The 21,759-nt window shown below is 39.1% G+C and overlaps 1 long non-coding RNA gene across 1 annotated transcript; it reads right to left on the reverse strand.

Annotated features, from left to right (window-relative positions):
* Window positions 1-1,882: 1,882 nt before the first annotated feature.
* LOC149319693 (uncharacterized) lies at window positions 1,883-19,273 on the reverse strand. Its single transcript, XR_016279892.1, has 5 exons — window positions 19,226-19,273; window positions 18,387-18,588; window positions 15,518-15,596; window positions 12,862-12,968; window positions 1,883-2,046 (listed from the first exon to the last, which is right to left on the reverse strand). It is a non-coding gene; the product is annotated as an uncharacterized LOC149319693 (long non-coding RNA).
* Between the last annotated feature and the right edge of the window lie 2,486 nt (window positions 19,274-21,759).

Consider the following 21,759-nt stretch of genomic DNA (forward strand, 5'->3'; position numbering starts at 1 on the left):
ATATATATATATATTTGATGGGGGGGAGAGAATTTCACATATACAGACATAGACAGACTGACACACCAGCATATATTTGGTTAAGATTGATAGTTTTCTATCACAGCACTCTAAATGTGATGATGTTAATAACTGATTTGTAAATAAAGGCTATTATACCCTTTAGGCATACAGAGAAGAAAAACTTTGTAAAGACACAGTACAGTGGGCTCTTGGTATCCACTAGAGTTTGGTTCCAGGAACCCCCATGGATACCAAAATCCATGGATATTCAAGTCCCATTATATAAAATCATGTAGTAAAATAATGTCCCTTAATTTTTTTAAAAGGCAAAAATCAAGGTTTGACTTTTGGATTTTTTTTGGGGGAGGATATTTTCAAGCTGTGAATGGTGGAATCTGTGAATGCAGAATCTGTCGATACAGAGGGCTGACTGTGATTCCACTTACAAGTGGAAAGCAAAAGATGATTCTTTATAGAGAAGTAAAAATGAATTTATTGAATATAAAAAAAAGGTTCTCATAATAAGTAGACCCTTTTAAAAATATCACAGGCTATGCACTTTTTCAGTTATCACCTTCTTTAGAGATCAGAAGTGCTGTGAGGATGATAATAATTATAATAACTAAAATCATAACAATGTTAATATTCCTCATTTCCTCTAGAATATCCAAGGTTATTACACATATAGTATTTTAATGACCTTTACAAAAGTTTTGAAATTAGGGAAGTATTATTTTACTGTTGCACCTCCTGGTGATGGATTCTAGGAGTTGTCATGCCAAAGTGTGTGTTTTTGCAAGTTCTGAATTGTATCTGGGAGCCTATCATCTGTAAGCACGGATAAAGCTCAGTACTTCCACCTCTTTGTAGAACCATCATATATTAGCAAATCTTTTGAATTGTAGAGCTTCAGGCTTCCTAAAGCCATGTGAGATGCTTTGGTTAAAAACCAAAATACACTATCCAGATGTTCTGTCTTTCCTCCTTTGTAGATTCTCTGTATTAAGGGGGGGGGGGGAGATGGAAGGTGGGAAAACACAGGAGGTTTACACATAGAACAGAACTAGACCCATATAAAAGTTTGTCAATGAAAAAAAAATCTTGTTCAGAAGCAACCTTGGTGACTTGGCAGCTGCACCACAATTTGAGCCAGAGTTAGGGTTAAACTAGAAATTCACATTCTTTGCTGGTCGGGCATTAGCACAATGCACTTTCCTTAGAGAGCTTTGGGCCTCAGTAAACAGACTTGTAAATTAATCCTGTATTTACATTTCATACCTACTTGCCTATAGACAGGAGAGAGCACAAATCCACCAAATTATCTGAATCACTTCCAGTTGATTCATATTGATATTTTCTGCACTATACCACCATGAGCAACCAACCTTCATCTGATTTTGGAACCTAAGCAGTTTCACACCAGGGTCCCATTCAAACTACAGAATTATAGCACAGCTGGCAAAGAATCTTGCTTGAAAGCCTGGAGTTCTACTGCCAGTCAGAATTGACAGTGGGATAGATGTAGCAATGGTCTGGCCCAGTACAAAGCAGTTTCTTATGTTTCCATGTAATTTTATTTAAGAAAGCTGAAATTCTTTAAGGCATAGGCTGCATTCACACTGCATAAATAATCCAGTTTGACACCGCTTTAACTGCCATGGCTCAAAGCTATGGAATTCTGGGAAATGTAATTTGTTGTACCACCAAAGTTCTCTGACAGAGAAGAGTAAATGTCTCACAAAACTACAATTTCCATAATGCCATAGCATTAAAGTGGCATCAGACTGGATTATTTCTGCAGTGAGGATGCAGTCATAGAGGTTCACTATGGAAACAAAAATTACAAAAATAAAACCAAGAGAATAAATACCTTAAGTGTAAAAAAGTGAACAGCAGAGAGCCAGCTTGGAGTAGTGGTTTGATCATTGGACGAGGATGCTGGGAGGCCAGGGTTCAATTTCAAGCTCAGCCATGAAACTTACTGGGTGACTTTGGGCATATCACACCCTCTCAACTTCAAAGGAAGACAAGGGCAACCCCACCCTTGAAGAAATTTGCCAAGAAAATTCCATGATAAGTTCATTTTAGGGTTTCTATAATTCAGAAACAACTTGAAGGTACACAACAGCAAGAACAACAACAACAACAACAACAGCCCAAAACAGATGGGACAGAAAGAGAGGCATGTAGCTGCACCAGCACCAATCGCGCCGGGGCTGCAGCGATGGCACATACCCAGCCCTGATCCAGGTTGCTGCCACACTTCTAAACAAGGATGCTGGAAGGAGCAGATCCTATCCACCCCCTCTTGGCCCTGTTCTTCCTGGATGGCATATCATCAGCATGGCTTCTGGCCACATTCGGAGCGTACATCTGAACGCTATGCCCAGAATGTGGCAAGAATATGTATCATTTGGCCCATGTGTTTCAGGACTACATGAGGCATGTAAATAGTAAACCAAGTGAACAGGGTCATAGACTGACAGTAAAAGGAGGGATGAGAAAAAATAGAAACATTTGTAATTTCCTTCTAGTTCTGAAAGCTTGCTGAAATCCTTCCCTTGAATGTAACAGACAACTAAAGATGTTTGCTTGGCAAGTGCCTTTCTACAGTGCACTGGTACTTTGTTATGTATTATGATCTAGGCTGGTTGGTTAGTCTTGTGGGGATGAGGATGAAATAAATGGTTTTGTCTTTGGTAGGAGTTTGATTTTTGATTAGTTCTATCAGTGGCCCAATTTCTACATTACTGGCAGAAATAAGGGGATGATAACACACTGATTGCTTTCTGAAAATCTGATATATGCCCATGTATTGAAGGGTTGACTATAACTACTCTGAATTTCAGCACTGTACAGTTCTGGGACTGGTGAAGCTCATATTGCTGTTTCCTTCAGAAATTACAGGGGGGGGGGGGAACCATTCACCCTTAAGCTGCAGGATACTGCAGCAAAAATAAAACAATCAAGTTTATAATTCCATGACTCTGAGAACTGGTGAATGGCCAAAAGCTAAACTTCAGTTTAAAGTCTTTACTAAGACATGAAGAACAGCTGTTTGGAGCATGACGCCTCAGCATGAATTACCAAGAAAGGCATGCAGTATCTGCAGAGGTCATGCTGGGACAAAGGCCTCCCTTGACACTAAGCACTTAGGCCCACATATATATTTTCACCATCTGTCTCTGCCCACCAACAATAAATTCACTAGTTTATATTATGTATTGTTTATGTATGCCTAGTTCTTCTTAGTGGTCATATCACTAATGCCAGCTTCCACATTGACATCAATACAATGTTCTGGGCCAGGAGAAATGTGGTAGATTCATACCCACCTGTCTATGTCTAGAAATCGATGTTTCTTTATGTAACAGATACTACCACTCCACTTTGCAGTATATACCTATATTCTAGAAAATATGTGCCTTTGGAAGGCACATATTTATTTTCATGATAGGAGTTATTAGCTGAACATGAAAATATAGCCCAAACTCACATTCATATTAGGAAAGTTGCACTTTTTTTCTTAGTGCAAAAGGCACACTATTTTACAAGCTGTTGCATATCTATGCATACAAATATATACACAATAGATATGGGTTAATCACGTTCAGTTTTCACTAAGGTTCTCAATTTTCAGCTGGTAAGTTCTGTCTGACTGAATTCTCCATAAATTTTTAATTTTATTACTCTAGTTGAAAAAGTATATCAATTTTATCCATATTTTCAGTTATTTGTCATTTCTAGACAATGTTTTTCAATGTAGGTATTTTTAGTGTACTTTTAGAAATCTATGCAAAAAGCACAATTTGTGGAAATATACATTTTTTCTACACACACACACTTTTCATCCATTGTTATTCAAATATATGCAAGAATTGATGCTTTTATTATTTTATTTTATTTAGGCTACTTTTAAGTTTCAGAAAAGTATATCCAATGGTTCCAGTTTGTGTTCATGTTCAGAAGGTGCACCCACTGAGATGCAAACTGAATGAATTTTCACCCACATGTAAGGTGGAAGGTATCTCTGGAAGAAACAGTATGGTGTTATTAGCATCTACCAGAACCTACTTACATATAGCCTTGAAACTCAGCAGGAAGAAATATGGAGAGATTATTTACACCATATTGGTATTAGATCTCTGCATTCTTTACAACATATTTGTAATAGAAGTATCTAGAAAAAAATTGATGTTCACTCCCTGAAGTAATATCTACAGCAAAGTACTGATGTTGTATTTACCCATATTAAAAAATTAAGGCTCAGAAAGTATTTTGTATATCTTAATGAACCAGCAGATATGCAAAAAAAATTTCAATGAACAAACAACAATGAATTTATTTCTTCTCTAATACATTATTTCTTCGTAAATATAAGGAAGTCGAACTTCAGAAGACTGCTATTAAATCCACAATTAAATAAGTTTGATGAATTCCATATGCTCTATTTTTACCAAAGGTAAGAGATCTTTATGTTGTATTTAAACTTTCAGATTGTATCCACTTCAGGCATGTACAGCGCACCCATGCCAACTGCGGGCTTGCCCTCTCTAGTTTGAGCTTCTTCAGAGGGCAAGCCCTGGCTTTTTCAATGGGTGCATGTGCACATGGTGGTGCGAGGGGGAGAAAGAAAGGGACTTATGGCCCCACATTGGAAACAAAGGGACTTATGGTCCCACATTATCTGCTATCCACGGGGGGGGGGGGGGCTGGAGTTTTATAATTGTATATAAAATTCTTTAATGTTTTTTCTAGTTATGTAGTAAAAATAATCGTTGTCATGTTGAGTAATACATTTTTACTTTAAAATGTAATAATATAATATAATGTTTTGCTGTTTATTACCACCTTGAGTCTCTGTATTGGGAAAAATCCAGGATACAAATAATAATAATAATAATAGTAATAATAATGTTATTAATTACTATTGTAGTTCCAATACCCCTAATGTAGTTACCACTCTGTTTATATAATTTTTAAAAAGTACCTGTTTGTTTTCCTGTTTCTTAGAAGTGGAAAAAAAATAGAAAAGAAGGATATATTTGAGCAATTCAAGCCGCTGGCTATAGTATTCCTCATGCCCACATAATCACATCAGGAGATGTCCCAGAAACCTGGAGGAGAGCAAATGTTTTCCTCATCTTCAAAAAAAGGAAAAAAAGAGGATCCTAACAATTACCACCCAGTTATCTTGACATCAATAGCAGGAAAGATTATAGAGATCATTGAACAGAGCGTCTGTGAACATTTGGAAGGGAATGCCATAATCACAAAAAGGCAACACGGGTTTCTGAGAAACAAGTGATGCCAGACTACCTTGATCTCTCTCTCTCTCTCTCTCTCTCTCTCTCTCTCTCTCACACACACACACACACACACACACACACACACACACACAACTACCAGCTTTGTAGATGAAAGGAATGCAGTGAATGTAGCATATCTTGATTTTAGTAAGGCCTTTGACAAGGTCCCCCATGAGATTCTTGCAATCAAGCTATTGAAATGTGGTCTAGACATAGCAACTGTTAGATGGATTTGTAATTGTTTGACTGGCTGAACCCAAAGGGTGCTCAACAATGGCTCCTTTTCATCCTGGACAGAAGTGACCAGTGGGGTGCCACAGGGTTCTGTCCTGGGCCCAGTGCTATTTAACATCGTCATCAATGAAATAATAGAGGGCATGTTTATCAAATTTGCAGATGACACCAAATTAGGAGGAGGAGCTAATACCTCAGAGGAGACGATCAAAATTCAATTAATAGATTTCTATAAATAACTATTAATAGATTGGAAAGCTGAGCTAATTCTAACAAAATGAACTTCAGCAGGGAGAAATGTAAGGTACTGCACTTTGGCAGAAAAAAATGAAATGAATAGTTATGGATGGGGAACATGTGGCTTAAAAAGACTACATGTGAAAGTGATCTAGGAGTTCTAGTATACCACAAATTGAACATGAGTCAACAATGTGATGTGGCAGCTAAAAACGCCAATGAAATTCTAGACTGCATCAACAGAAGTATAGTATCTCGATTGAAGGAAGTAATAATACTACTCTATTCTGCTTTGGGCAAGCTTCACCTGGAATACTGTGCCTAGTTCTAGGCAGCACAATTCAAAAGAGATGTTGACAAACTGGAGTATGTCCAGAGAAGGGCAGCCAAAATGGTGAAGGGTCTGGAAACCATGGCCTATGAGAAGAGACTTAGAGAGCTGGATATTTTAGCCTGGAGAAGAGAAGGTTAAGAGGTGATATGATAGCTCTGTTTAAATATTTGAATGAGTGTCATATTGAGGATGGAGCAAGCTTGTTTTTCATTGTTCTGGAGAATAGGACCAGGAGAAATGGATTCAAATTACAGGAAAACACATTCTACCTCAACATTAGGAAGAACAACCTGACAGTAAGAGCTGCTTGAGAGTGAAACACAAGCCCTCAGCATGTGGTGGTGTCTCCTTCTTTAAAAGGTTTTTAACAAAGGCTGGGTGGCCATCTATTGAAAGTTCTTTAATCATGTTTTCCTGCATGGCAGGGGGTTTCCTTCTTTGGAGGTTTTTAAAGAGAGGCTGGGTGGCCATCTGTTGGCAGTGCTTTGATTCTGTGTTCTTACATGGCAGAGGATTGGACTGGATTGCCCCTTTGGTCTCTTTCAACTCTATGTAGTTTATCACAGCGGGGACTATTGGAAGTATAAATGGTGATTAACCCGTGATAATCCTGCAATTGCGCTAATGGTTTTCACACTTTATGTTCAAAGTGATATTATCCCAGGAATAACCCATTATTATCATGTAATTGCACTAATAGTTTTCTCACCATGTCCAGGTGAAATGTGATTAAAGTGCCATTAACCCATGAATAACCAGGCAAGACACAGCAGCAAATCATTCACAGGATTTTCCTGTGAATGACTTTTTGCTGTTTATTGCTTTGTTATTCCCTGGTTATTCACAGGATAATGGCTCTTGTGTTAATCTCATTTTAATCATGTTTTAATGTCAATTGCACAATTTTCTCAGGTTGATCACTGTTTAAAGTCCCAGTTTCCCCCCATGTGAAGATTGCTAATATTCTATGAGTCTATAAATCTACTGCAGGGCATTGATCTTTTAATGATATAATCATGTAACCTTAAAAGTAACTGAAAGCAACAGAAGAGACATGAAGTTATTCCTTAAATTCTTAAATTATAATCTTAATATAACATAGTACTTACGATATTAGAGAAAGAAACTAATTGCACATAATAGCAATTTACACCCAGTTACGTTCAAATGCTGGATTCTATTTAGCCTTTTTGTGTTATGAACTAAATGCTACTTATGGCTGGCATATTGTTAGTGACATCACAGACACAAGTCAACCCTTATGCCCATACTTGTATCTTTTTGATTAATGTAGAGCTTGGTATTCCCTTCCTGCTCCATATTGACCAAAGCCCCCACCCCAACCTTCTGTGGAATCACTGTAATTCTCTCCATGGTCATCCCATTCCAGGTGGTGGAGCAGTTAGCCATTCACCAACCCTTGGACCAACCATACAGTCGCTTTCACACACACACACACACACACACACACACACACACACACACAGCCCAAAGACACACCTTCTGTGCCTGGTGAGAGCAATAGTGAAATGAAAAATCATTTTGCTTGAAATGATTACAAAACCATGAAATTATTACTTGGGCTGGAATAGCTGGGCAGGAAAAAGCTATCTAAGCCATCTCTGTGATCTTATAGTGGTGTCTTGAAATCTTTATTTAAATTGTGGCAAGCATTCTGCTTTTTTCCCCCCTGCAATGCTTTGGAGGTAAGGGAAAAACACACACACAAATCTAAGGGAGGAAAGACTTTCATCAAAAATTCTTAATGCGGACTGGTGTGTGTTTATCTTAAAGCATGAAGTACCTTATAGTTTTTGCTCATCCTCTTCCTCTTTTTAACTATTTTTGAAGTCCTCCAGTTTGCATGGGACTATTTGAAAGTTTGAAAAAGCAAAAGAACAGCATGTGGCTCCTTCATCTATTTAAGGTAAAATTGAGCCTTCCCCTCCATAGCTCACTAAGAAATTTCAGGGAATTTGTCCACTTCCTTGTAAAAGAGGCAGAAAAACTGATACTCTTTTTCCTTCCTCCACTTCCCCTATTTTTGGGGGGCCTGGAAGGGAGAATTCTATATAAGTAGGAAGTGGAGATCTTCACAAGCTTCTGAAATGAAAAATGAAGTCACAGCTAGAACAAATGCATCACTGGATAGCTATAACATGGATATTTTTAACTAAAAAAAAAAAACAAAGGAAAAATTGAAGGAAAGAATCTTTTAAAGCATCCTTAAGGCTCAGGAGAAACTGAAGAGATCTGCCTTTACTGTATATATAGAGGAAGATGTCACACAGTTCAACTAGTCACATGTTTCCCCAATAAAAGGCTGGAAGTGAGAATAGAGTTTGGATTTCTAATCTGTAATCAGCCATCTACATCTGCAGCTTTGCTTTTTGTGGATTTGATTATTCATGAATTCAGTTAATATATTCTCTCTAGGAATCTCTTGGTTCTCCAGCATAACCCTATATGCCAGTGGTTCCCACCCTTATGGTCTCCATTTATTTTTTATTTTAGACTCCAGAACCCTTAGCCAATTTGGCCAACAGTCAGGCATTATGGAAGCTGAAGTTCAAACCACACAGAAGTCCAAAGGTTGGGAACCACTGCTATATGCAATGTCCACCAGAGGTCATGCTGAAGGACCCAGAGATTCCTAGAGAGAAAACTTCTCTAGACATTGGAAAGTTCTTCAGCAAAATTCTGTAGTCAACTTTCAGTGCATTTTGACCATATTGTTGATCTGGAGAACCTAGAGAGTCCTAGAAAAGTGTTTTGTCAGGTAAAAAAAAGTGTGTTTTTATTTGTGTTTTTTTCCACTTTCACTGGGGTCCTATGTCCCTAACCCTAGCAAATGTGGAGGGCCCATTGTATACCTCTTCATCAAGGGTTCTTAACACATAGACAGATAAGCTTATTGCACAGCACTTGGAGGAATGGGAATGGAACAGAATGGAATGGAACGGGGGAAACGTGTTACTGCATGGGAGAATGCCGCTGATGCTGCAGGGAGTCCCCAAGCTGTTCCCCAGCCATTCCCGATAGCCGATTTTGAAGGACCATTTTGAACCATTCTTCAAAATTGGCTGCCATGGAATGGCTGGGGAATGGCTTGAGGACTACCTGTGGCATTGGTGGTGTTCTCCCATGCGGTTTTCTCCCTGTTCCATTTCGGTTCCTCCAAGTGCCATGTGATAAGCTTAAGAGACACACACACAATGTATCTCATTTTCATCCACTCCCATTTTTAGTCTGAACTTTAAAAGCTATATCCAAGAAGCTACTTTTTGGATAGGCCTCAGCAGCTTCAATAGTTGTGGAGCTATAGATAGCTATGACAATTGATTTCTGCATCACGTCTTCTAAGACAGGGGCCACACCACCTTGAGTCCCTACATTGTGAAAAAGGTGGGATATAAGAAAAGAAAATAATAATAATATTTTTTTACATAGGAGATAAGGAAAACACTACCTCTGCTTCATATACAGATTGAAAGTGGCAGCATTTTCCACTTCATGCCACTTCCATGTCAATGGGCCAGTGAATCCAGTCCAGTAGTCCAATTTTGAACCTGTTATCTAAGAGACTACTTTAACTGCCCTGACTCCGTGCTAAGGAATCCTGGGAATTATAGTTTATTGTGGTGCCAGATCCGGAGGTAAATGTCTCACAAAACTACAGTTACCAGAATTCCTAGCATTAAGCCAGGGCAGTTAAGGAGGTCTCAAACTGGATTATTTCTGCAGTGTGTTTTGGACCTAAAATCCTGAATCCCTTTGCAGGTTAAGGTTGAAACACCTTAAATAGTACCTTTATGGTTTGCAATAAAACCAAAAGCTCATGATAATTTGTCACAACTGCACACAAATAAAAGGGCTCTTCTCCTTTGTTTTTGAGCAAAAAACCTATCAGAGTCACAGCCTTTTACAGGCACAGAATATTTCTCTTGACAGAACAGACCAAGGGGTACCTGTGCCCTCAGGCTTCAGACCATGCCAAGTGGCCCAGATTCAACAATCTGACGTACTATTTCAAGATAAGCATGAATATGTACATTTTTAAAAGGGCTAATTTTATGCACATTTGCAAATTAAAATGAGTTCCTCAGCCTCAGTTTTACAGCTGCTTGGATCTCAGCCTATCCAAGGCCACTTCACCTTTGTTGGCAGCCTCCAAGCCAGTGTCTCAGGTGAACACTGGGCCAGACAACACTTTTAATTAAACATGTATACTGCCATGGATAAATATATTGCTTCAGTAATCCCATTAAATTCAAGCCTAGATTATGTATTTTATTTTATTATCAATAGCAAGACAACACTGCATGTGACAGATGCAAACAGTGACACAATGTTTTTCCCCTTTTTGTGATTATTCAGTTTGCTGGTCCTTTCCTCTCTGTGTGTGGGCTTGTTTTCTCTATTCCTGGTCCAGAAATAGTTTTAATTTTTATACATTTTTAGACATGCTGCAGTGTCTAAAAACCAGAATATTCTGACACAAATTGGTCTAAATCCTACTGTTAGTATGTGGATCCACTGAATCAGTGGGATTCACCTGTGTGTGGATCATTCCATTATTGATGCAATGTGTCTATTTTATATGGGGCTAACTAACAGGATTATTCAAAGATATAGCCGTGCTAGTCTGTAGAATCAATACATAGAGAGATCTTGTAGCACCTTTGAGACTAACTGAAAGAAATTGGCAGCATGAGCTTTCAGAGACTTCAGTCGACTTCCTCAGATGCATTATGGTTAGAGGATTACTGTTTGACTCCTTCAAAATTCACACACACACACTCCAGATAAAAGGGGGACTACAGTATCCAGCCCTACCAGCTGTATATACAGTATTGAAATAAAGTGTTGGCTGTAAGACTTTTGAAACAATAGGAAACAAAGGAGGGCATGATTTGTTTGTCTTAAATAATTATTTAGAAAGAGGGATTCCAGTACATGTAGCTTCTCATGAACAGATGAAGAAAGCCAAGCCTATAGTCAAGAAGTTTCCATTTCTAAATTTAAGAATTCCTTATTTTGATGGAAAATTTAGATGGGTAATTGTCTCCCTCAGTATGCTGGTTGTACTCATAGGCTGATTACTTATCACCTGGTCCTGAAAGTCCCTCCAAGTAGAAATATTATGGACAGATGGTACTTTCAGTCATAATGAGATATACATCTCTTTTTGATTGCCTCTCAGTGCAATCTTAAGCATATCTCACTTAATTTAGTTTGGCTCAGTTCCAGCCAAGTGTAGGATTGCACTCATATTCAGTCAAATTCCCGATAGTCATGCATAGCACAGTTGAGTTCATTTGCATGACTTACCTTGTGATATTCTTTGAAGGAGGAGTGAAGATAGAAGGAAGCAACATTAACAACCTAAGCTATGTGGACGACACCATAATATTAGCACAAGATATTCAGGAATTAGAACAGTTAATAAGATGAAAGTGCAAAGTCAGGTCTGACGCTGAACATAAAGAAAACAGAAATAATGACCACAGAAGAAATACAAAAATTCAATCTAGACAATGAGAAAATTGAAATAGTTAAAGCATTCCGATATCTAGGATCAAACATTGACCAGAATGGAGACTGCAGTCAAGAAATAAGAAAAAGACTAGGAATGGGAAAGGCAACTATGAAAGAACTGAAAAAGATACTGAAAGACATACAACTGAGCATTAAAGTCAGAATTGTTCAGGCCATTGTACAGTGCACCCACATCATACACAGGCATCTTTTACATGACTTCAAGCTTATGCTGGAAGCCCTGCACCATTCAATGAATGGTGTGCAAGCCCATGGCACTTATGCCACCATGCTGCCACATGCATGTGCCCCATTATCCACAATGGGATTCGAGCATAGGTGGAACTTGCCTTACGTGGTGGGGTCCAGAACAGATCCCCACATAAGGCAAGGGACCACTCTATACCCAGTTACCATGTACAGATGTGAGAGCTGGACAGTGAAGGAAGCACACAGAAAGAAATTTAACTCATTTGAAATGTGATGCTGGAGAAGAGTACCTAGGATACTGTGGACAGCCAAGAAAACAAACAAATGAGTTCTTGAACAGATCAGACCAGGGCTCTCACTGGAAGCTAAGAAGATAAAGCTGAGACTATTGTACTTTGGCCACATAATGAGAAGGTGTGGATCACTAGAAAAAGCAATAATGCTAGAAAAGTTATGGGGTAGAAGAAAGAGAGGAAGACCACAAACCAGATGTATAGACTCAATTATGGGCAGGGGCTTGCAGGATGTGGGCAAGGCAATGGAAGATAGGGTTTCTTGGAGCTGTCTTGTCCACAGGGTCACCATGAGTTGGAACCAACTCGAGGGCAGCTAACAACAACAACAACTGATGTAGAATATCATCATTTTTGTCTAAAATATGAGATTACTACCTGGATTTGGAATTGATCGCCAGAGAGAACAGATACATTTCTTGGAGTGAAGGAGCCCTGGTGGTGCAGTGGTTAAATAGCTGTACTGCAGCCACTCACTCACAAATCACAAGGTTGTGAGTTCAATACCAGTCGGGGCTCCAGGTCACCTCAATCTGGAATCCTTCCATAGGTCACTAAAATGAGTACCCAGATTGTTGGGGGCAATTAGCTTAAACTTTGTAAACTGCTTAGTACATCGGTAAGTGGTACAGAAATGTACTTGCTATTACTGTTGTTATTCTTTCAATACTATACTCTGAAATACAAAACATATCACTCCTACCTGGATTTTCTATTTTCATTCCTTTTTAAAAAATCTCCTGGATAAATGATAAATAGATAAAACAACTCCTCATGCAGGGCTCTTTAAAGGTTATCTTTCATCTCCCCCTGCAAACAAAAAAGTTAGAACATTTACTATTTTGAACCTATTCCTGCTGGCCTTTTTAACAAGTAATGCATCAAGGTAATAATGAGCTCTTTCAAAACACAAACACAGAGACTGCATCTGGAAAAATGAGCCCAATGCACACTTGATGCAAGGTGGGGAATCTCCATGTAAGTCTACAAACTGCCCCATCTTATCATAAAACATCAGAAAAAGCTAATGAAATCATATCTCCCACAGCTGTAACTAGAGAATAAAAATTATAGGGAAGAAAATAATTAGGAAAATTGAAACTTGAAGCAACATTTACTAGTCAGAAACCTACATCACAGAGCAAAAATTAAAAAGCTTATAAAATGCTTTCTGGTGTCATATCATCAAACAGAGCATTCAGAAAAAGCTGAAGTCACAAAAATAGCAGAGCTCTGTGCATACCAGTATATATTCAGAGTTACTAGTCAATACATAAACAATATTCCTGTAAATCTTAAACTAGGTATAAAATAACACTGCTGCTGGGAAATTGCACTTCGAGAATTCAGGGTGAAGAAATCATAGATGAAAAGCTGTTCTTGGATAATAGCAATGATAGCATCATTGATCCTAATACTGAAGCAGAAACCTGCAGGCAGAACTTACAGAAAAGAATTTCCTGACCTAGTAACAAACTACTATGCATGTTCCTGACATCGCATCATAGTCAATCCACTCATGCCTAGCATAAGCAATTGTCATTTCTTAATAAATACTTGGTAAAATGAAAACAGATGCAGTTCATGCCATCAAACTTTAAATGTGTTATTGTGGAAAACAACAGGACTATATTGGGATTTCTCAGATGTATAGTTTCAGACAGGTGTCTGGAAAAGATTAGAGAAATTCTCAGTAGACGTTTCTGGGAGCAAGTAACAACTGGACACTTAATGTGATAATAATGAAAGGAAGTCTCTTTCCACCTAAATGGTTGTTAGAGTTGTTAAATGTTATCAGGATTATATGACCAGAACAGAGAATGTTTATTAGATGGACAGTACAGTCCAAAATGTTTTTACACAGACATACATCCCACTGGGATCGATGGGACCAACTCCCAGGTAAGTAAATATAGGATTGCAGGCTTGCAGCCTGAACCTTAGTACACTAAACTCAAGTTTGGCACACAAATCAATAGTATGTCTACCTTTCTAGTCTTCGAAGAACATTTAGGAATAGATCAAAACTAGCAGAAATATAATGGAGTCTTAATACAAGTTCGCTCTGTCTAGATTACTTTAAATGGGTCTATTACTATATTGTTGTTTTTTTCTACAGTGACTCCTTGATGGGAGTCTGGTACATGATAAAAGAGTGCTGCTGTTTCCTAAAGATTTTGGACAGTTTTTTTCTTGATGTCATAGTAGGTAACTTTCAGAAGGTGAGTCTTCTCAAAGCTAGAAGGAAACGATTCCTCATTTTCCCCTGCCCCAGTCTGAAGGAGAGAAAAAAGGAGCTGAACACACTTGGAGTTAAGTTATGTGGTGAGGAGCTTTGTGGTGGCTTCAGCAAATCATCCTTAGCAAGCTGACACACTATCAGAAAATCTGCTAAAACCTGGAGATAAACAGTTGGGTAAGGAGGTCTGTCTGTCAATAAAGATTTTCACATGAGGCTGTTAGTGTTCTTAAATTGTTGCTGAAACATTACTGTGTCCACTGTGTGAATGTAACTATTTTGAAATAGTTTTATAATCATTTATTGCTGAATTCTGATATATCAACGTTTTAAGAACACCAACAGTCTCATGTGAAAATCTTCAATGTTCCCATTATAGAATCATAGAATCATATTTTTTTGTGGGTTTTTCGGGCTATGTAGCCATATTCTAGAAGAGTTTCTTCTTGACATTTTGCCATAGAATCATAGAATCGTAGAGTTGGAAGAGACCACAAAGGACATCCAGTCCAACCCCCCTGCCATGCAGGAACTCTCAATCAATCCCATCAATCAAAGCATCCTCGACAGATGATCATCCAGCCTCTGCTTAAAGACCTCCAAAGAAGGAGAATCACCACACTCCGAGGGAGTGTGTTCTACTGTCAAACAACCCTGTCAAGAGATTCCTCCTAATGTTGAAGTGGAATCTCTTTTCCTGTAGCTTGCATCCATTGTTCCGGATCCTATTCACTGGAGCAGCAGAAAACAAGCTTATTCCCTCCTCAATATGACATCCCTTCAAATATTTAAACAGGGCTATCATATCACCTCTTAAACTTCTCTTCTCTGGGCTAAACGTCCACAGCTCCCTGAGTTTTTCCTCATAGGACATGGTTTCCAGACCTTTCACCATTTTAGTCGTCCTCCTTTGGACGCGCTCCAGTTTCTCAATGTCCTTTTTTAATTATGGTGCCCAGAACTGGACACAATATTCCAGGTGGGGCCTGACCAGAGCAGAGTAGAGTGGCACTATTACTTCCCTTGATCTAGACACTATATTTCTAGTGATGCAGCCTAAAATCACATTGGCCTTGTTAGCTGATGACCTTTTCTTTTACTTCTTGCTGGCTTCATTTACCTGGATTACCTACTTGCTGTTACATGCTAGATGGGCAGATGACCATACTCCTGTTTCTGTCTTCATCTTGGTGGATAACCTGTGATGGACATGAAATGGATTAATTACCCAACAGCTCTTGCACTCCATCCACCTGATAAAATCAAGTTTCAGCTTCTCATGATTAAATAAAACTATTGGCAGGTGTTTGTTTGTTTGTTTATATTTACTTACTTACTTACTTACTGCATTTCTCCCAGTACTGGGATCCATGGTCATTCACAAACATGATTAGAAAAATGTACAGCTAAAACAGATTGGCTGGGATCTTGTTGGTGTCATGTACATATGTAAGGCCCCCTATACATGCAGTTGTACTTTTTTGGCAACTGTATAATGGATTTATTCAGTTCATGGTTGCATAAGCTGAGTGCTACATGTGTAACCATTTCAGATGTTCCTAAATCTTTCTCTTTTTTTTGTCCTAACTAGGCTAAATATTTTGAATCAGTTGGATTTTATTATGTTTTGATTCATTTAATGGGACAATACGGTTAACTGACAGGATTACAACTATGTAATTGTGAGTGGTGCATAACTATTCTTCAGTTCTGTCAATGTACTGTTTATTCACTGGGATTCCAGAAGCAGCAACTGTGCATTCCCTATTTCATATTAGTACAATAAGTAGGCACACTGTCAAATACAGATGCAATGGGACAATTACATAGTGTCAGTAGTCAGCATATGTGGTATAGTACAACCATTATGTAATTGTCCCATTGCATCTGGAAGGGAAAGAATATTGATAAAAACCAATATAGAATCAAGACAAACAGTGAATTGATTTTTGAAGGTTCTTGTGAAATAATAGAAAACTCAGAATGAGTCTGACCAAAAGCAGGCTAACATATATCCAAAGGTGTATGGTGAGGCAATAAAGGTGATAAAAAGCCTTTCTGGCTAACAGTATTGCTTCTGCACAGAACTGTTCAGTAGAAATGTTTTGAGTGGCCAAGGGCGGGTTACGGGGTTGAGACGGCCATGGTCGCCTTGGTCGATGATCTCCGTCTGAGCATCGACGGGGGAAGCGTGTCCCTGCTGGTGCTCTTGGACATCTCAGCGGCTTTCGATACCATAGACCATGGTATCCTTCTGGGACGCCTGGCAGAGGTGGGGATCGGGGGCACTGCGCTCCAGTGGTTCCGCTCCTACCTCTCCGGGAGGTCCCAGATGGTGCAGCTGGGAGACGTGTGCTCCGACGAGAGGCCCCTTAAAACCGGGGTCCCTCAAGGGGCCATTCTGTCTCCCATGCTATTTAACATCTACATGAAACCGCTGGGAGAGATCATCCTGAGACATGGGGCGCGGGTTTATCAGTACGCTGATGATACCCAAATTATTTTCTCTATGTCTCCGACTGATGCAGTGACTGGGGATGGCGTCTCCCCTCTCGTGGCCTGTCTAGAGTCAGTAATGGGCTGGATGAGGGAAAACCGACTCAAGCTGAATCCAGAGAAAACGGAGGTACTAGTGATAGGTTCTCCTGGTCCAGGAATGGAGGTGGTTCCACCTGTCCTGAACGGGGTCACGCTCCCTGTGAAGGACTCCGTGCGCAGTCTGGGGGTGCTTCTTGACTCGTCGCTTCACCTGACTGCTCAGGTGAATGCGACGGTCAAGAGCACCTGTTATCAGCTCCGGCTGATTCGCCAGCTGCGCCCATACCTGGCCCAGAGGGACCTAGAAACTGTTGTACATGCTCTGGTAACTTCGAGATTGGATTTCTGCAATGCACTCTACATGGGGCAACCCTTATACCAAACTCGGAAGCTGCAAATGGTGCAGAACATGGCAGCCCGGCTGGTCACTGGTGCTCCCAGGACCAGCCATATAACACCGGTTTTAAAAGATCTCCATTGGCTGCCCATTCGCTTCCGAGCTCAATATAAGGTGTTGGTAATTACCTATAAAGCCCTAAATGGCTTGGGCCCAGGGTACCTAAAGGACCGCCTCTCCTCGTACATTCCGCCTCGCACCCTCAGAACGACTGGGCAGCAGCTACTGAAGGTGCCTGGGGCTAGGTTAGCCTCCACTTCTCGGAGGACGTTCTCCATAGCTGCCCCAGCCCTTTGGAATGCGCTGCCCACAGAGCTCCGCTCGTTTACTACCCTGGCCCAATTTAGGAAGGACCTTAAAACCTTCCTATTCCAACAGGCATTCCCCAAATAAATATCCTGTGGGCCTCCCTCCTCTTTCGTGGCCAAGAGGTTGGGCTATGGGGCTTTTTTATTGTTGGTTTATGTGTAGTTTATTTAATGTGTATTTTAATGTGTTGTATTTTAAAGTGTTGTAAGCCGCCCTGATCGGAGGAAGGGCGGCATATAAATAAAAAGTTTATTATTATTATTATTATTGTTACAATCAAGTCCAGAAGAGAATGTAAGCACCCAACAGCTTGTTCTGAAGAATTTGTCCACTATTTTGCAGATAAAATCATTTGGATTCACTCTGACTTAAGAGCTTATCATACGTGCATTTAACCTGACCACCTTAACAGGATGCGGGCAGGAAATACAGCATGTAATTTGCTGTTGATTCTGCCAGCCTAGTGCAGCTTGGCTGTAGCTCAGCTCCCAAACATGATTTGGAGGCCACTTTTCAAAGCTAGGAGCTTTCCAAGTTGGAAAAGCGGCCGCTGAAGCATATCTGGGAACCAGGATGCAACTGGGCTGCACTTTGCTGGTGGAATCAACAGTGAATTACATGCAATAATTCCTGCCTGCATCCCGCGTCCAGGCTACATCTCATTAGGGTGCAGTCAGATTAAATGTGCATGCAATAAGCTCCTTAGATGCCAGCATTGATACAGTTCCAGTCAATGTAACCTTGCCTCCACTTGTCCACTGTTAACGGATACTCTTCAGTCTGTGCAGTCTGATGATGTGGACAAGATCCTTGGAGAGATGAGAGACACCACATTTTTACTAGATGTATGCCTTTTGTGGCTAATTAAACAGGCCAGAGGAGAGATTGTTGAGTGGATAAGGGAAGTGATTAATGCCTCTTTCCAAGAAGTCTGGGTCTCAACATGCCTAAAGAAAGTTATAATAATGAAATTAGTTAAATGTTGTTTTCAAATTATATTTAAACAACCCTATATTAAAAACAACATAGGGATGTGTGTTCAGGAGTATAGGACTTCAATTTAAAAACCCTTTCCCAACAGCAGCATCAACTAAATGAAAAAGCAAGATTCCACATTGTGGACTGTTTGGGAAGTGAAGATCCTTTCACTTTTTTCTCTAGTAAAAATTGTTCTCATCTCACCACTACTCTGGGATTTGTTGTTGTTGTTGTCTGCCTTCAAATCATTACTAATTTCTGATGACCCTATTCTGCATTTTTCTTGGGCTGAGAGAGTGAGACTTGCTCAAGGTCACCTATGGGGTTTCCATGAGGAAAAGAAATCCAAATATACATAATGGGATATTATGACATTTTCAGGGATCATTCTTAAAATGGTATTTGTGGCTTTATAGCAGTCTGTTGTGTGGCTGCTTTCTTGTCAAAGCGAGTAACCATCTTTTATAGAAGTTAAAATACTTCTATACTTTTATAGAATTAAAAATACAATTCAAGTAGCAATGGGGAGGAGTCTGTTGTGCTATTGTCATATTTATTTTTTCTGAACATTAAAACCTTCTTTTATCCCCAATACCATTATGTTACCTTATTTGCTGCTTTATGTTTTTCTGCTGAATCATATTTTCCTCTTTTCAAATACTCTTTGTAGAAAATAAAAATTGTATTCACAGAAATACATGGTAAAGAAATAGTCGTTTCAGCTAAAATGACTAGTATTTTCTAGGTGTGTATAGTGGGAGGAGGGAATCATGATGTAAACTAGCTAAGATAAGGGGCAACTTAATTTTGGGTTAGTTGAGAGAAATTCAGAAGGGTACATTTACTGGCAATATTAAAAAACAGAAGCACTTAATTAACTACAGTTCCAGTCCATGTTACAACAGTAAAAGGAACTGTCCCAGCTTTAAAAGTAACTACATATTACCTTTTAGTTACATTTTTAAAAACATCTACTGTAAATGCTACAAGCTACTAACCTGTGATATAAACAACCTACTCCTCCTGCCCTCACTAACACCTTAACATCCATCAATACAATACAAGGTACAGCATGAACCAGTGTTTGATCCATATGATGTTTCTCCATGATACAATAAAAGCACACCAGTGTGGCCTTAATGTACAACTTGATAATAAAGATATAACTCCCATATCACCTGGAACACCTTGTTCTTTTTTTTGTGTGCAGAAAACTCAGGTTGCAATTGTTCATGGATATTACAAGTGGAAACATTCTAGACATAGTCAAACAAACATTGTTTGTTTGTTTGTTTGTTTGTTTTAAAACTTCAAGGAGGGAGCAGAATACATTTTTCCAGGAGAAGTCAATGTCGTGTGAGGACTGAACCCTTTCCTGCCTGATCTACATCAGTTTTTCTCTTCCCAGATCAATTATTGCCCTGCACAAGAGTATACTAGTTGTCATTTTAAAAATGCAGGAGAATATAAGTATATTGATACTGGAATAATTTACATTTTGAAAAAGATTTACACACACACTATCTAATAATAATAATAATAATAATAATAACAACAACAACAACAACAACAATACCACCACCCATATTTCAAACCAAGAGGTAGACTGGTGCTTCTGACAGGAATAAGGAAAAAAATGCCTACTGGACCTTCCTGAGATACCTCTTATAGGGTCAGAGAGGTCTGGCTAGAGTTGATAAAAAGGACAGACATTCAGTTATTTAGATATTAAAACCTGGCCTGACTCTCAAGGCCTAGTCATTTCCCCCTGTTCTTCAGTAGAAAATCTCAGTGCTGCTTTGAAATATTTTTAACTGCATGCAGCTGGCTCCTGTTGAGTAAGTGTTATAGACTATTTTCTTCCTGCATATTTCTTCTGCTGCCCTCATCCGCTCTCAGACTTGCGCAACTACAGATTGAACGAGAACTCAGCAGAGGTTGCTGCTTTGGGAATTAGTAATATTGCATTACAGGATCCCTGCTTTGTGGCTTTCCCTATCTTGCCATTAACCTTCCTGGCTCTGATCCCCACCTTCCTCACATTCTAAGTGGTTAAAGCCACAATCCAGTCTCCTTTCTTGGTCTGAGGTGCATGTGGGTTCTATCACTGTTAGCAGAATGCTTAGTGCAAGCATTTTGTTTCCACAGTTCTCCTGATTCATTGACTGATATAAACATTTCTATCCCACCCTATATCATGAGACTAGCATACAATAAAATCAGTTTAAGACAATTTGGGGGCAAGAATAAAAAATAAATAATTTAAGTACTCTGCAAGCATATTAATTTAATCATTTAGGGCAAATTAAAACTGCTTTAATACACTTGTAGAGATTTGTACAAAATTGTTAGACCCCAAACTTTGCTATCTGTACAATTTTGGTTTCACATTTTCAGTTCTATGTGTATATGTGGTTGTAGTTCTTGTTGTGTCTCTATGGTGGTGAGGAATTGTATTTTATAAACCTTTTCAAGACTAGTGTGACTTCCGTTGGGTCTTGGGGGTGTAAAATGGACTTCTGGCTCTCCAGAGCTTATCTAACACTGATGTATATGATGTTCCAAAGTTGTATCCAAGATTAAAACAGACCCTGGGGCTTAAATTATATTCTGGCAAAAATAATGACTGGTCTCCTTTCTTGTTCACGTAAAGGTGTAACTGCCAGTTTCAAATGACTACTGAGAATTTGCCAAACTGAAACAAACTCTGTAGAAAAGAAGCCTGATTGCTGCTGTTCTATTTATATTTGCCTTAACCATTGTCTAAAGATGCTAGAGCATATGCTTAACATCTTTCAGTTGGCAAATACATATAATAGCCAGGCAGCACAGGGGTGATTATTGCCTGACAAGATAAAAATGCCAAAAGCTGCTTTCCACTAGAATAGTAAACTGAAGAGCATCCCAAGACTCACATCAACAAATAAGCAGCAGGAGCTATGGATAAAATGAATCTTGCTTCCATAAAAATGGTAAAAGCAAAGATGAGGAAGCAATTAAGGCAGACTGTTTTTCCAACATGGTGCAAGGCAGCATGCATGGATAATAATCTTAAAAAGGAGAAAAATCAGATAATTGGGAAAGCTGCTAATATTATTCTATATAGTAGCAATAATGAATGCATAGGAAAAGAAGTAGCG

The sequence above is a fragment of the Sceloporus occidentalis genome, unplaced genomic scaffold, assembly GCF_023333645.1.
Source record: "Sceloporus occidentalis isolate IW3139 unplaced genomic scaffold, rSceOcc1.0.p SCAF_2, whole genome shotgun sequence".
In the NCBI taxonomy this organism is placed as follows: Eukaryota; Metazoa; Chordata; class Lepidosauria; order Squamata; family Phrynosomatidae; genus Sceloporus; species Sceloporus occidentalis.